This window comes from Diadema setosum, chromosome 2 (assembly GCF_964275005.1).
Source record: "Diadema setosum chromosome 2, eeDiaSeto1, whole genome shotgun sequence".
Classification (NCBI taxonomy): Eukaryota; Metazoa; Echinodermata; class Echinoidea; order Diadematoida; family Diadematidae; genus Diadema; species Diadema setosum.
In genome coordinates this window covers 21,906,218-21,918,457 of record NC_092686.1, presented here as the reverse complement: position 1 = coordinate 21,918,457, position 12,240 = coordinate 21,906,218, and positions in this window count along the sequence as shown.

The window sequence follows — 12,240 nt, the reverse complement described above, 5'->3', positions numbered from 1 at the left end:
TCCAATGTCTTTTGTTAAACATTTCAGTACTTTAGCAATGATTGACAGATGAGGTCATCTCAAGAATATTAATATTGATTGATTTGGAAGGATTTTTTGTGGGCGTTCCCAAGTAATCTGAAGAAAAATATAAGAAAAATCGTTAAAAATATATCAAATGTTTCTAGATATTTGTTTTATCGCAAAAGTGATGTTGAGGGTATCATAAATCAACACTAATCAACATGCATTTGGATTTCAGGGCCCCTTTAAAGCACGTATGAAACTAACTTACATTATCATATGAATGTTGCTGTTGGAGTGAGCTATCTACCGATCTCTCTCAGCTCCCCACATCTTTTTCTCTTTCATTCTGTCTGAGTGATTCATGTCGAGTGTTCGGTATGCAAAAATGTGTATTTGCTGTTGTCATAGCAACGCACAATAGACTATGTGGCCATTCGTGCAACCCCCCCCCCCCCCCCCCGTGTACTGCGGGCTCTCGCTATGTAGGATCACACATGCTCGTATATCAAGAGGATGTCATGTGATAGATATGCTGACGATCTGGGTGAGGGAACCATCCTTGATGGGAAGCAGTGATTGATGCTAATAGCTTGCCCAACACGTGCACAGCGTCTGAATTGTGGAGACTATCGAGATATCTGTGCAGCAGGCTCCCGAGGAACGATTGATATATCATGGTAGTTGGGGGAGAAGAAACGGACAGTGGAACCTAGGAAGGTATGTCGACAGCTTTCCAGGGGATTTCTTGGGCTTTCTGTTGGTCATCTCGATGATTGCAGCGCACCGGCACTCCACAGGTCCGTATACAGTGGATGTTGCTCGATGGTTCTCTCAGAGCGGTGGCTATTACATACGTCCATTTACGTAATTGTCCAGTTTATGTAAAATGAATGCAGCGTCTATCTTGCGTATTAACCTGTCGCCAGTAATGCATGCTTTATGATTGATTGCGGTAAGATGTAAAAGGAGAATAGAAGCGTGCCGAATATGAAGTTTGATTTCTTGCTTTAGTACCTAGTTACTGTATCATGAATCTCAGGAAGAACATCATCAAATAGCATGCTGTACAATTAATCTTGTATGTATTTCGCTGTTATTCACATGCTGACTGATGTGTTATTGATGCGATGGACGCTGCATTAGTATTTGCGAAAACAGCACCACTGTGCTTCGTGATATGATTTCTCGCAGAATTCTTTTCTTCGTGAACGCAAGCCCACCCCGTCGAGCTGATTTCCTGGGTTCACAGCAAGGCCAATAACTTGCCATTGTCATCATGTACTTGCATGTTATCAGAAGTCATTTCATCAGTCTGTATGTGTGTTTTGTGAGTTTTTGTGAAACACTGTCGTCTTTATGCGTATTTTTTTTTTTCAGTGGTATTTTTCAATGATGGCTCAAATAATCTGAGTATTGGTGATAATAAATGACTGTTTTTCTTTGCCTGACAGGCTGGATGCCGATTTGTTCCTCTCTTTCTTTCTTTCTTTCTTTCTTTCTTTCTTTCTTTCTCTCTTTCTTTCTCTCTCTCTCTCTCTCCCCCTTCTTTCTTGTTGATGCTGCATTACGTCCGAGATCCCAGCTTGATGCAAGCTTCTTAGTAATCAAAATGAGATGAAATGATAGTCATGATTATCATCCTCATTGTTACCATTTATTTTAAAAACAAGTCAAAGAAAGCGATTCTCATTTCTGTTAAAGACCCTGTTGCGTGGGAATATCATAGATTGGGAAGGCTGGCCTGGATCGGATAGATTCGTGAATCCCCGTAACGAATTGTGTACATCTTTATTACTGATCTCTACATTGTGTAAATACACACACACACACACACACACACGCACACACACACACACACACATTGTGATTTTTTAATGTACCTCGGCAGGCAGCGAATAGATATCGATTAAATACGGTCACCCGTGTCTTCTCACGGGGTCTTTAACATGTCCACATCAGCAGTAGATAACATCATATCAAAGTCCCGAAACTCAAAAAGAAATAAGAAAAAAAAAAGACAGAGATATGAAATATGAGCATGTTGTTTAAAGTGATATAGAATCGAAGTTTGATAATAATTTGTTAAGCTGACCTGAAGATGATGAAGGGTGGTAATAATTTCCGCCTGTAGTGAGACTAAAGGGAACGTGATTATTAGTGTTTAAAGTTGACACGCTGCACCAAACTGGTCGAAAGTTTCTTGTCATCTACTCTATTCCTCTCTTCTCTTTCATTCTCTTCTCCCCCTCTCACTATCTATCTATCCCTTTCTTTTTTTCTCGGTCTCAGAAGTAACGGTCTCCAAAGCGTTGTACAAAATTTGTGTCCTCCCGCCCACATCTCAAAACAAAACAGCAGGACCGGAGGAAACGATTAAAGTGGAAGCCAATCTGTCAAATCCATCCCGCATTTTTAGGCCGGTTTATGCTGGAACACAGGGTGCCTTAACACTAAGCAAACACGCGGATTCCAGATTAATCATGGGACGCATCCCGGTTGGTGGTTAGTTTCTGCGCATGCTCGCGCTACAGAAAAGATTTTTTCCCCCTCTCACGAGTCTTGCAAAGCATTGTTTAGAGGAAGATCACTTCGTGTGTAGTGCTACAAGACAGTAAAGGCAGATAGGGATAGCGCAGTCATCTTTGAATTGGTTTTTATGGCAAAAGGCATTCACAGCAGGAATTGTGTTTGGCAGGGTTTTTTTCGGTCTTTTCCCCCTTAAAGGGGAATAGCAGTGTAATTGCAAGTTATTCTGAAAATAAGGAGTAGACTTTCCGTAGCTCAAAAATAAAATTAGGAAGTTATGACATTTTGAAGTTTCGCTATTTTTTTTTTTCAGGAAACAGTTCTTGAACAGTCAATATGATTATGCAAATAGTGAAGTTATAATGTCATCCCCTCACTACTTGCCATAATTATTATATTCTGTAAATAAAGTTTTGAAATTTCTCAAATCCTGATGCATCTAACTGATCACTATTCTGAAGTTATTCAACCAGGTATAACATAATGTTTTACACTTTAGTAATAGAAAATAAAATGATTTTCGTCATGTTTGTGTACATGATCAATAGAAAATTATGAGATGATGACATTACTCATTTGCATTTTCATATCAACTGTATACGAGAACTGTTCTGCAGAAATTAGCGAAATTTCACAAGTTCATAACTCTTCAAATTTTTATCCGATTTTAATCTTAAGATTTTACTCGTTTCTACTGAATTTCCTCTTTAAACATCACTGAGAGTGAGTGAGAAAATGTCGTACTGCGGTTAGACGCTCAATTCCATCGGAATGGAATATCCAGCATTATTCACGCAGACAGATCTGGACCAAAAAATTTTAAACATATATACCTTACAAATTAATCTTCGTTTTGAAACGATTCAGATTTGTGTTGACGGCAAAAGTTGACACGCTGACGTCACGTTTGATAGAAATCTTCAAGCGGCTTACCAAAGCTAAACTCCAGCAAATGACGGTCTCCCGATATGGTTGTAGAAAATGCAACAGCTATACTGACATGAGTGAGAGATGTGCATGAGAATGTATGCATTCCATTATCAGAAAGGTAACGAATTCCCTATGTTTTAGTGAGAAGAAAACATCAGACACACAGTATAATGGGGTATTTGATGCAGAGAGAAGTATAAATAATGACAGCACAATAGACACCTATTAAAATGCACGTTTCTTTCAGAGAAGAGAGATAATGATTGATGAAAATATTTATGATATATTAGTCTTTCCTTCGAAGAATGTAATTACAATAACGCTTTGGATAGGGCGTACTCATCTCCATATGTACAAATCTTAAAATATTTGTTGAACACCAACAAATACGTCTACTCCAAACCTACCATTTTTCGAAGGTCACGTAGAGAACATGTGCTCAGTATTAGTTGACCGATGAAAATATGTGGTAGGAATGTAAACACATCCAGCGAGGATGCTACACCGGTGTTGGTAATTATATCCCATAAATCTCCATGGAATTCTCCAAAGTGTGTATGTTTGTTTGTATGTGTGTGTGTGTGTATGTGTGTGTGCGCCTGTGTGCGCCTGTGTGTATGTATGAGCACTTCCGTTCCCACGGACCCTTTTCATGTGGTCAATTTTAAATATACGCCAACCCATGGGGAAATTTTAGAAAGTAGAAATTAGAATGTAGAGTCGTGGCAAAGGCCTAACTTAATTACAGATCAAATACTGACAAAAGGGCGCGCTCCTATGGCGCTATAAAATCCCCGTTCTCCTTTCCACCGACACACACTGATCTGTTCCCCAGGGTTCCCCGGGGCACGTTTATTAAGTCATGAAGTGCATTTTCTTGAGCCCCGCAATCTGCGTCCTCTACGTTCGTTCTGAATAATAAAGTAATTTTCTCTTCATAACGAACTCGCGCGGATTGCGTTCTGCTTTTTTTTTCCGATGGACAGTCTGCTTCTCCGTCGCGCCCACTTTCACCTTTACCCGACGCTTCGCGTATAGCGTTGCATCTATACACATCACCGTTAAAAAGAAACTCTGTAAGCTATCACTATGGTTTGCCATCCTCTTATGACAATACCCCGTGATATTCACAGAAATGTCATCTGTGTTAATATTTCGGTAGCTTTATCCGTCCCCTTTCATTGCGTGCCAACGCACAATTGACCAAAAAAAAAAAAAAAAAGTTATGCGTAAGCTGAACATTATGATTGGTCATTGATATCGAGATTTTTCCAACAATGTCAGTAATTTTGTGTTCTGCGTCGACTCTTCCATGTCTCTTTGTTCTCATTTTCTTCTGGTTTGAGCTGAAGAATAAAAATTGCTCCAGAAAACATTTTCATTGCCCATTTGTCTATATTAAAAACTCCCAAAATGTGTGTGTGTGTGTGTGTGTGTGTGTGTGTTGGGACAGAGCAAGGGATGGACATTTGATGTAAAGATAGCTTCCACCTTACTACAACATTTTATCTTCATTGCATGTATAGCACGTATACGTGTACATGATGAAGGGCATTTTGTGTGTGTGTGTGTGTGTGTGTGTGTGTGTGTGTGTGTGTGTGTGTGTGTGTATTTGTAGGTTTGATATTTTGGTGTTTTGCTTTTCACTGACCAACATCTATCATTGACTTTGAGTTTGACAGGCATACACAGCATATTTACATCTTTACCAGTTGTATTGAGAAGTTGATCAATAATGTCCATAGCTGACGACAGCGCAGGATCCCGCATCTCCTATACTCACGCGGCACTAATCGATTAAATGAGCCAAATTAATGTCTGTATTGGCTAAATACTGCAATATCTCTGCTTCCCTGAAATCTAGACATCACAACAAAATTCATTTCTGGAATAATTACCAACAGGCGTCAACTTCGTTTAAAGTGTCATTCATATTTTAGATTGAGTTTAATCATGCGAGGAATTCGACGTGCAATGAGATGGAAGATGTCAATTTCTTGGAGGCAATTGTACACAGTCCTTCAACTCCTCCCTTCAGCCAACACCGCGGTGTTCTTACAAAATCATGTGTATAGTATGCTCGTTGGGTTTCCACTTTACGTCACGTGTCACGTGATATTTTCTGCATGTCTTCTTTTTTTTTTCTCTCTCAATCTGAAGACTGACTGTTTATCGCTCCCAGGTATTTTCTTTCTTTTATTTTTTTTTCTGTACGGCAAATCTTCAATGCAACGACGTTGTGATTGTTTACCGATGGAAAATGTTCATACAGCACTGTGAATCTATTCCTGGATGATGCCACACCCTACCCGTGTGTGTTTACCTACAAACAGCTTGTTTACATCGCTTTTGCGAGGTCTGTCGTTGCCAATGTTAATTCTTTTTCATTCCACACCTATAGTGTGGCTGTATTAATTTTGTTAGATTTCATCGGAAATGATTACACTGGATGCAAATGCAATCTGTGGTGTACGGGAGCAAATACTTTATAATGCAATAAACTCAACTTGTGTCATTACCACGGGCAGTGACTAAAAGCTTTGTACATGTATCAGCATTATTACATTCTAAATAGTGTAGTTTTTGTTTGTTTTTTACTACTCAACATTGCTACTTACATGTTGGAAGAGTTTCAGTGCATGAGTAATGTATTTTTACGTTAAAAACCTTCTTTGTCATATCAAAATTTAATGTTACTGAGAACCGCTTCATTTTATACTCATTAGTGTGTTAGACTTACATGTATGCACGCAATTTGGTGACAACCAGCTGTTAGATTTTTCAAACATCATCATAACATCAAACATCATAAATATGGCTCATTATGACGAATGTATTGCATTGCCTCTGCTTGAATGCTTGTGTGTTTGTATAATACATCAGAGCGATTTCACACTTTTCGGATATTATTCCGATGATTAATCTCTTATGTGTGTGCGTGTGTAAATCATGGAGCGAAATCATTTATGCAACTTCTATTTCCTAAAAAACAATTAACCGTAGGATATGTTTGAAGGTGTATGATGGCACGAAGGTCTTTGTGTTTTTCTTTGTGTGTTTTTTTTTTTTAACTATGAAATCCTCATCGGGCATTGCACCCGAAACATCAAATCTAGCAGTACGTGAATATTATGAGTTTTCTTCGTATAAACTGGGATATCATAATCATCGTCATCATCAACAACAAGAGCATCTTCACAATTAAGAATTCCACGTGAGGCTTATACCAGTGATTATTGTTACATTATGTAATTCATACGTGCCACTTCTTTCAACTCTTTTTTTTTTCTTTACCCGTCAAAACTTGAAAAAAGAAATCGTATTATTCAACTGCAAATGTCACTGTAATGACGAAGACATGATTTCATACCTTGACGATTTCTTGACGTTGGTCTGTCACTGGTTTTTGTTTTATTTTCTGTGTCAGACTCCATCATGTCAGAATCCAACCATTCTTTCTGATCCATCTCTGATTTGAAGTGCCTGCAGCACCAAATTTCCCTCTCCCTCTTTCTTTTACTTGTTTCTAGAAATTGACAATTTACTTGCTCCCCATTACGATAGATAACCAGGTCAACAAGCCGGCTTGCTATAGGCTTTAGACAAAGAATGTAGAGCATGTCACAAAAGTATATTACACACAGCCAATCTCGATGTCCTAAATGTCCAGATATATTTTACCCTTCCTTGGCATCATCATACAGCCTTGGATTTGGCGTACAGCATGAAACACGCAAACTAATGTGTATTCATGTCTAGTTCTTCTTAGTATCTTATTCAGACGGTTTGTAGGCGGAAACATACACACATACACACACACACACACACATTCGCACGAGGAACTGATCTCTGTCCTCATTTTAAAGTAATTCTTGTGAACCACTTTCTAGGTCATGGCTAATGCAGATGTTTTCTACGGTAAAGCGATTATATGCACGCCCCTCAGCATTTTATTCTTTCTGGCCCTGCTTTGCCGTGTTTCTTTGTCGGACAGATTACATTCATTTGCAATGATCCATACCTCGAGGTGGTCCAAATTTCACCAGAACCGGACCAATGACAAAACTAGAGTAGGAAGAATATAACAAGTAAGCTTTGGAAGAAACTTGTTTTTTTTTTCCGCAAAAACTGCGTTTTTTATAATTCTTGGCAATATTTGTGTAAAGTTTCAAGCACTGAAGATGACAGAGTCTCGCCCTTTTCTGTTGAGATTGTGAGTTAATGAGAAGCGATTTCTGATCCTAGATGTCTGTATTTTGAGTCACCATCTTCTCTATCCCCTTTCTCTCTCTCTGTGTATATAGGATAAAAAGAGAAAGAGATACAGATGCATGTGTGTGTGTATGTATGTGTGTGCGTTTGTGCGTGTGTGTGTGTTTGCGTGTGCGTTTCAGGACATGGACGTATTACTCATCGATATCGTGTTAGTATCATTGAATGTGTCGCGCCAGCCGCTGTTTGAAACTATTTTCCAGTCATGATTTACATAGGCCTACAACATAACGTTATATGACACCTATGACCTATGACATCTATGGGACCGCTATCGAATGTTTTCGTTATACAAAAAAAGAAAAGAAAAGAAAAAGAAAATAGACATCATTTAGAGAGATGCCTCCATAATCATAACCTAGATTGATGACGACTGCTACACGTTTCATGCAAATGTGTCTCCGATATACTTTCTTCTTTTGGACCTATGATCTACTGAAAAATCTGCTGAAGCTTATGCACATTTGAAGGAGTTATATTCCTTTAACGAGAAACGAAAAACAAAGAAAGACAGAAATAACCAGTCAGCACTATACATAATTGAGGAGCGCCAACGCAAAACAAGATATCCTCATATCTTGTATACAGAAAAAAAAAAAGATCTTGTTTTTGTTTTTGCGTAGTTACATCTGATGTGTTTCTCTCTCCCTCTCTCTCTCTCTCTCTCTCTCTCTCTCTCTTTGTTGTGGTTTGGCATGTTTGCGAACTTTTAGCTGTAATTACTCTAAAAAAAGATACATACATTACATGTGAAGAATGATTATTCAAGTTATCATTAACAAACCTAATGCTACACCTGATCCTTGATCCATGTGTCTTCCTCCCCCCCCCCCTCCATGGCTTACCTCGCTCTGTCCATACGTCAACAGATATCCTTCCATCCATCAATCAGCCCACAGACGACAGCAAAGAATGAGAGAACACTGCTGGGATAATGGCATGTGACGCCAGTGGGGTATAGTTAGTTGCTTGGAAAATTTTCTTTATCACATACGTCATCACAATGACTAGTTAAATCAGGGTTAGCAAAGAACAAAACAACATTATGCCTTTTCACAAATTCAGACGATGTAGACATCAAGCTTTGTGCAGATTGTTGGAACGGTATATATATTATAAATGATGATGATGATGATGACGATGATGATGATGAACAGCAGATATAAAGCGTCATTTGTCCGTGAAGAATATTCAAAGGCGCCAAACATGCATTCAGTCAGCATCATCAGTTGATGTGTTAACAGGATGGTATAGCTTTGGACTTGGCTTTAGATTTCTAACTTTTTTGGTGAGTTAATGAGAAACCCCTTGTGAAATATGAAAGGGAATGTAATTTCAAGAAAAAAAAAATCTATGTTTATTTGAGGGAAAAGTGTTTTGAAATGGCTGAGATATCAGAGAGATACCATTAAAACATGGGACCCACCTTTTTATTAGGATGACTTTGTTTTACTTTGTTATTTGATATCTCAGCCATTCCAAAAACGATTCCTGAATTCCTCTTAGAATGGTATGCTCCGTAGCATTTCATAAGTGGTTTCTTAGTGTCTCGCAAAAAGTCAAAAAGTCAATCCTCACCTCCGCCAATGATATTTAATTCCTTTAACTTCTTTCCGAGACAAAACAACTCGTAACCAAAATCTAAAGACGTCACTATTAATGTACTTAAAATGGTAGCCTGTGCACAATCTAGCAAGAAGCAACAATATACTGTGCTCATCTCATCAAACCGCAGTTGTGTAATTTTTGATATTTTTGTTTTGTATTCGATCAGTGTCCTCATTCATTTCACAGACAAACTGAACGTATTGACACTCCCACCGAGACAGAAGATATCGAGTACGTTTTAATAGCGATGGAGTCAATATAATCTATGACGACCGAACTGGCTTGCTATCAAAAACAATGTTTAACTTGACTATCTGTTGACGGCATTAATGGATAATTATACACACAGAAGCTATATGGTAAACACTCATGCTTGACTATCATATACATGATCCTGCCAAACTCATCACCTTTCTGCATATTTTCACCATTTACTTTTACATTTAAAGTGTTTTCTAGAGGGTAATCAAACAAATGGTGAGAAAGGCAAGAAAAATATTGGTCGTTATAATAATTGTTGATGCAATTTAAGATTGAATGAACTGCGTATTAATATTCCGCGGCACCGCAGTTACACGTCCAATCAAAGCATCATCCCTTTTGATTGGGGAGATGCATGTGTTTTGTTTGTTTGTTTTTTTTCTTAGGGCGAAACTAAGTGAATGGGTACAGCAAATAACGGGGAAAATAGAATGATTAAAACCGAAATGCGTAGTTTGATCAAATATTCCATAATTTGTGGTTTTGAGACTGATTAACATCAACAGATGTCAACTTGATAAAAAAGGCAGTGAAGAGTGCATTCAATAATGTGATGTTGTGTACATAATACAAAGATATTTCTAGATGTGTTCAGGAGTCGAAAGCTTAATAGTGTTAATAGACACTCCTGAGAAGACACATAACAAGTAACTAACAAATGAAAAGAAAATAACGCAGGGGTGAAACATGATATAAGAATAGGAGTTGGCCGAGTCTTGCTGCAGTTGACATCATTCAACATGCACTCTACGTGCTAAGTGCTGTACGAAAGAAAAAAAAATATCATGTGTTGTCATTGAATATGCATTTAGCTACAACATGTGTTGCGGCGCCATGGAAAATGTAACATTTTACTGGTACTTCTTGCTCCACAGTAAAAGAGCTTGACCCCAAATCTCATAACCCTTAGAGTATGCTACTGATGGAGAGATGCACAGAGATGCGGTAGTGCACACAAGAAGAAAGAAGCTAAAATGCATTTAATGGCGCGACATAAATGATGAGTTTTTATCAACGTGTATGCGTTACTGTGTTAAGACAGATTGACGTGACTTGCCATTATCTAGGGGTATTAATGATGATGATAAACGAAAGATGATTATCTGAAGCATAAACTCCATTAGTGCAGCCGTGTGTGGAATATTTGTGTCTCTCCTCGGCAAATTATACTTTAGGCTATTCTTCCTGTAGATAAAGGCGGCTAACCATGTGTCAAAATGTCATGATAATTTTCAAATCGGCGTGCTTCATCTTATGTCATCTGCATTACAAAATGCTATTATAAAGACGCATAATTTGATTATGTTCATATTTTTTTTTCAACCTGGACCTTATCTTCTGTATGTTGACTAAACTGGAAAATCTGATGAAAACATGAAACAAAATTTCCTTTAGGTGTCGAAATCGTTATGTTTTGTGTGGCCGCGTGTATATCTTCCTTTTTGGTCAAGTTTCCTGGCATACCTGGCCTAATAGTGTCTGTGCCATAAATGTGATATGTTATACAGTTTATATGTTTGCATTCTAAAATCATAGTAAGCATTGTTTATAGTATCAGCATCATAATATATCAATAAGTAAATATACAATACTATAAAAAGAATTTAATATGAATATATTTTTATCGGTGTAACAAATTGGTGCTGTTGTTTTGTTCCAGTGTTCTACGTCTTACAAGCTTGGCTTTTTAGTGGAACACTGTTTTCCATCGTTATGATTATTTACTTTTTGTTGCCTTACCAAAGTGCATTGTTTCTTTTTCATGACATCATTCGCGCATATACTTTATATTGTATTTGAAAAAAAAAAAAACCTGTCCTTATCAGATAAATGAAAGACAAATCGACAACTTGTACCACTTTCAATCATGTTCTCTTTTTCTTTTCTTTTCCTTTTTTGATGATGGAAATAAATAAACTTGAATTGAATTGAATTAAAAAATCTTTAACAACACTGATGAGAATTGTGCAAACTGAATTTGGTAATGGTAATACATGCGGTATATATAAACTGTTTAATGATGAGCTCATGTCATTAATGCTACATCCTCTGGAGGAGTATTGTAGTCTTACAATATCAGGCCACTTCAGTACTCTATAGTATGCCTTAAGACCCATAATATGTTTGAGAAAACATTCAGAAAACAACACACTCTTTCAAGAGCAGAGCATGCAGGAAGTAATGAGGTCTAATGGACGTGCCAAAAAAAAAATGAACTGAAGAGAAACCAGACATTGATGGGGGGAGGGGTGGTGGGACAATATCTAAGAAGACATTGACAAATATATGAGAAGAGAAAAGAAATCAATTGCAAAAAAAAAAAAAAAAATGGGAGAGTTAAATGAAATTGTGTCATATTATCATTCGTACAATTTGCCTGCAATTTTCAAAAAGTAACTGCTCATGATATCGGTGGTATATTAAACTGTTGTCTTCAAAATTGTATTCGGAGTACTTTTGATATGCATGGTTCACCCCGCTCCAAGAATCATCGGGTTAAAGAACAACAAAAAAAGGGGGGGGGGGGAGAGATCATGACACTCTTTGTGACGCTCAGTGTATTCAAGTCAAAGTCTTTAGGTTTCAGCAGGGAGGTTGAAGAGATGGAGTAACATCAGTTATTCCCTTTGATCTATG